The sequence below is a fragment of the Chenopodium quinoa genome, unplaced genomic scaffold, assembly GCF_001683475.1.
Source record: "Chenopodium quinoa cultivar QQ74 unplaced genomic scaffold, ASM168347v1, whole genome shotgun sequence".
Taxonomy (NCBI): Eukaryota; Viridiplantae; Streptophyta; class Magnoliopsida; order Caryophyllales; family Amaranthaceae; genus Chenopodium; species Chenopodium quinoa.
The window spans coordinates 7,847,731-7,853,730 of record NW_018742914.1 but is presented as its reverse complement, the minus strand read 5'-3'; positions in this window follow the sequence as shown (position 1 = coordinate 7,853,730).

Here is a 6,000-nt window from a genome sequence, read left to right as displayed (position 1 = left end):
TTACATCTCCCTAAAGGTTTAGGGGGCTTAGGCATTCGTCATATTCGTTCTTTTAATTTGTCTTTGTTAGCAAAGCAAGTATGGAGGTTGCGGTTTAATCCACAGCTTTTGGCTTCTCGGGTCCTTAAAGCTAAGTATCCTTCTTTACTTTCTTCCAAACCTTTGATTTCCAGTCCTCTTCCTTCTTGGGGTTGTCGTGGTTTGTTGGAAGGCGGTAAAGCTTTATCTCATGGTCTGGCCTGGAAAATAGGGTCGGGTACCCAGGTTAGTATTTTACAGGATTGTTGGGTGCCTAATATTCAGGTTGAATTCAAGGATTGTATTCCTGTGGAATATCGTCCTTTGATGGTTTCTGATTTATTACTGCATGATACTGGGACATGGAATACGTCTTTAATTAGGCAGCTCTTTCCTGTTTCTGTTGCTTCGGTAATTCTTGGGCTTGAGCGTCCAAAGCAGCAGATTGATGATTTTGTTTACTGGAAATATACTAGGGATGGGGCTTTCTCGACTAAATCGGCATATGCTGCTCTTGTATCTCAACAAATTTCTTTTAGGTATGTGACTAATGATTCCTCTTGGTGGAAGCGTTTCTGGGGTCTTCCCATTCTCCCTAAGTGGAAAACGTTAGCCTGGAAGGTTTTACACAATGCCTTTCCAACGGCAGATGTTCTAGCTCTTAGGGGCATTCCGATTGATGCTACTTGCGTGTTTTGTCATGGATCTTCGGAATCTGTGGTTCATCTATTTCGGGAGTGTCCTTTTACTTGGTGTTTGTGGAATTCTATTGCCTGTAATTCCTTTCCGTCGCCTGAGGTTCCTCTTCTTTTTTCTGATTGGTTTACTTCTATTATTACTGGTTATGCTTCTGCCAAGCATTGGCTTGATTTAGATCGTTTCTTCGGGATGTGTTGGGCTATCTGGATTACTAGGAATAATGTTTGATTTCGTTCAGCAGTCTATTCCCCCCCATTGTATTTTGGAGTTGGCTTTAGAGTGGAGTGCTAAAAGTGGTAAGGCTTGTGAAATTGCTGGTTGTTGTCCTGGTATTCCTCCTGGATTCTCGTCTTATTCTACTTGGCAGGTGTTAAGGGGTGAAGCTACTGGTTTATGTGACGTTCTGATGTGTTTTGATGGGGCCTGGGATCGAGGAAATCATAATGCTGGTACGGGTTGGTGTTTTTTGGATCCGTCTTCTTCTCGTTGTATTGGGGGAGGAGCTCGAGCTTGTATGGATAGTTCTGCTCTTCATTCTGAATTGTTGCGTGTCTTTTTGGACTTAAACATGCTCGGCAACGGTGTGTTGTCAGTCTCTGCCTCCTTACAGATTGTATGTCGGTTCCTAAGATGATTCAAGAGCCTGCTTCTTCGAATATTTCGCTGGTCTGGACAATTCAGGAAATTAGGGATGTTATCTCTTCTTTTTCTTCTTGTCATATTCGTAAGGTTTCTAGGTCTTCGGTTGGAGAAGCTCATTCTCTTGCAGGTGCATCAAGGCGTAGAGTTTTACTTTGTTTTATTTTTTAGTTTTTTTTTGTAATTTAAGTTCTCTTTGTCAAAAAAAAAAAAAGCAACATTTTCTTGTGAGTAAGTTGTTGGGTATGGCCCAAATTTTAGGCCCATTAATTTGATGGAGTATTGGTTCTTTTAGATACATGTAGCATGATTAGTAGTGCTACTCATTTGTCATTTCTTTATATTTTGTACTAGCTTGTATCATGAAAGCCACTAAAATGATTAGAGAATTCTTATTAACAATTAACATAGGAAGTAACTAGAAACATACTTCGTGAATTTTCTAGAACATCACGAATACAAGAATGATGTGAAAGTTCCTAGAATCTTCCGACCATTTCTTTCATGCTCTATTTACAACTATGAATATAGGTCATGGACATTCCATCATGATATATATACACACACAAGAAGCCATACCTTAAATATAAACCTTTCATTTCTTTATAATTCTATAAAAAAAATTACTTCCTTTGTTCTTAAATTATATTGTATCAATGCAAACTTCTAACATAAAGTTATATTATACCAATGCCAACTTTTAGATTCTTTATTACTCCATTTTATACAAGTATTTCATAAATTTTGGCACTATTATTAGCCCTAAAATAATTTATATCGGCTTGTGTGTCACCTCGTTGTGGAAATAGTCGAATAGAGGGAGTAACATTTAATTATATTTATAATAAAATATGAATATAAAAAATTCTAGTTATAGATGTTTGCCAAGTTTGATGTTGTCAATTTTCCAAGGATGGAGGGAATAATACGAAATAGTTTATTAAGAACTTTCATCTTAATTAAGGAATACAATACACATACAAATTATAATAATTTACGATGGTTTAATAGTATTTGGATATGAATAGGAAAGATACAAAACAATTTAAGCTGTAATATTTTAAATTGTATGCTGGTATATAAGTAGATTTTTTATCATTATTTATAAAATAAAAAGCTACAAAAATTAAAGATTACAAAATAAAGCGAAAAAAAAAAAAGCGGGATAAAAGTAAAGAGAGAAAATATGGAATTTAACTTTCCCGGTGCATGGATATTAGTTAATTAGTTTTTTCATTGGTAAGAGTTACAACATTACCTTTTGCATGGCGGGCTGGCGGCTTTATGGGCTGTGCTGGAGATGCATTTGCCGTGATTACCTATAATATATATGAAAACATGGATAAAGTATTTTCGTGCAAAGAACGACAACCCTCAATAGTATCGCTGCCTCGGCTGCCAACGGAGCTGCAATCAAGGCTCGTCATGGCATTAAATCTACGTAATGCATGCACCGCCATCGGTATGACAACTGTCTTTGATTTTTTTTAATAAGAGAATATGATAATATTTCAAACAAACTATTTTTTAATTCAATTGAGTTGTAAAATTGAATTATAAGTTCCAATATATTTTTCTTTTTTGAAATTAAATAGTTAAAACACTACCAATATTTTAGAGTACAAATGATTCATTCAAATCATTTATCAAAGCAATTATTATCTCAAAAACTAGTTTGATCCAATTTTAAATAAATTCAATATCTAATTTCACTCAACCCTAATTTGTAATCTCTGTTCTTTTTTCTCTTACCATTTCTATTATTTCATCACCAGCTAAAATTTTTATTACATGAGAAATTCCGAGTTTTTTTGTAACTCATCTATAAAGCTAAACTTTTAGCCAGATCACGAGATAGATACACTTGACGTTTCAATTTTTCGCCAAATGTCGTGTCACGTAAGCGAAAATTAATAACTAATATGCTAAATAGGATTTATTTGAATATCTTTTTTGTAGAATAGGATAAAAAAAAAATATCTTAGAGTTTTATTTTCAATAAAATTTGAATAATAGATTTTTAGGATAAAAAAAAGAAGAAGTTATTTTAGAGTTTTATTTTCAGTAAAACTTTGATTTAGAATTTCCCTAGATGTTCAGAGAAATTGAAAAAAAAAAAAAAAATCTATCACAGCTCTAGACATCAGTTCTTTTTAGTTGTACATTGTTACTTGTCAATTTATTAGAATATATATATATATAGGGGAGGGATCCGATAAGAACCCCTCCTTATATAAGAACCTAGTATATATAAGAACCAATCTAATCCGTAGGATTAGATTGTAATAGACGCTCCAGATTAAAGGAATGTTAGTAATGGCATTATAGTAAATATGAAAACAGACCACCACCATATATAAACCCCAAATTTTCTCTCTCCTCAACCATAACCCACACTTTATAAAGTTTCTACTTACTACCTCACTCTCTCTCCTAAAACCCCCAAATTCTCTCCAAAAATCACGAAATTCTGATTTGATTTTTGTGATTTTTCTGATTTTAGCATGATTTCAAGTCGATTTTTTATTTTTCTCATTTGATTTTCATTAATTTTCGGCGATTTTAGTGTTCAAATTTCAGTGATTTTAGGGCTGGAATTTTCAGCGGAGTTAGGGTTCGAATTTTAGCAATTTTAGTGTTCGAATTTCAGCGATATTAGGTAATTTCAGCACTACTTGATTATTTCTTGTTTGTTTTTTTTTTGCTGCGATTCTTTTTGGTTTTTTTGGCTTCATTTTAGTAGTATTTCGATTATATTGCTACCTCTGTATTCAATCTTTTATTGAATAGTCTATGTTTTCAGTTTTTTTTGATGACTTATTGTATGTCTATTATGTTTTGCAACTAATTATGTAATTTCGGAATTTCTAAATGAATTAATTGACTTTTGTGAATTGTAAATTAGCTTAGGATGTTCTAAACTCTATCTCATAATGTTCTAAACTCTTTTTCATTATGTTCTAAGTTAGTGATACCTCTTATTGCGTTCTTAATTGTTAGTGATATCATTGGTTGGTTGGCCTTTAGATGGATGAATTAGTGCTTTCGTTAGATTGATTGATTGACATATATTATCTTTGAGGGAAAACTTGGGGACTGAGGAGAAAGAGAGAGGGAAGGAGGGGTGGGAGGATTATGCTGGCTAGCTGGGCATTATTAATGAGTTCAAAGGCTTAAAATAGGTGGATGAACTTATAGTCTTATACCATGCTTATGAGTTATGAATTTATGATGTTGCAAACTTAACTGTCTCAAGATGAATTGTAGATGCCTGGCAAGTTAGGATGGTTTTGTATACATGATGGGGGCAATTTAACTTGATACAATGTGGCCATATCAATGCCAATGTAGCTTTCTAGTATGATAATTATCGATTTTAAAGTAGAAGTAGCTGCTGTCAAAATTAGTGGAGTATTGGGTGGGGCCCCTTTGGTTTGAGAAATTGTAAAATGTGAAGGGAGGAACACAGGCAAAGGTTTAGAACATAGGAAAAATAGTTTAATTTAGAACATGAGAGAAAATTTTAGAACATAGGCAAAAAAATTTAGAACATAAAAAAAGGTTTAGAACATAAGAAAGATAGTTTCGAACATGAGAGAAAATTTTAGAACATAGGCAAAAAAAAATTAGAACATAAGAAAGGGTTTAGAACGAACATAGGTAAAATAATTTAGAATATGAGAGAAAAATTTAGAACATAGGCAAAAAAATTTAGAACATAAGAAAAGGTTTAGAACATAGAAAGATAGTTTAGAGCATGAGAGAAAATTTCACAAGAAAAATTTTAGAACATAAGAAAAGGTTTAGAACATAGAAAGATACTTTAGAACACAAGAAAAAAATTAGAACATAGGGTAAATAATTTAGAACATTAGAAAACTAATTTAGAACATAAGGAGATTACTTTTACTGATTTAGAACATAGGCAGAAAACTTTACTGCTAGTGAGGGATGTGGATTGGAGATGCGGTGTAGGATAAGAGAGGGAGTGGTGAAGGTTAAGTGGCTGAGCAGCAGGGTAGAACATAGGTAAAAGAGTGGTGAAGGAGCAAATGTTTTGAACATAGGAAAAAAATTTAAAGCACATGTTTAGAACATAGGTAAAACAAAATTTTAGAACACAGGCTTTAAAAAATTTAAAACATAGAAAAAAAATTAGAGTACAGGTTTAGATTATAGGAAAAAATTTAAAGCACATGTTTTAAATACAGGAAAACATTTAGAACATAGACAATAAATTAATTTAGAACATTGAAAATTTAGAGCACTAGTTTAGAACATAGGCAGTAGGAAATTTAGAACATAGGAAAAATAATTAGATCATAGACAAAAGAATTTAGAACATAGGTAGAAAAAATTTAGAAAAAAAAAAAAAAACTTTAGAACATAAATAGACTAAATTTAGAACATAGGAAAAAAAAACTTTAGAACATAAATGGACTAAATTTAGAACATAGGATTAGCCAAAAAAAAAAAATAATTAGAACATACTTCGTATATGATTATACGAATCTATTTTATATTCTCAGTCATGGTTATTGTATCTAGCAATTTTTAGTTAACTTTACTACTTATAAATCATAAAAATCATTGATAGAAACATGAAAGACAACAAGGTCAAGGAAATTTAGAAAATTCTGAAAA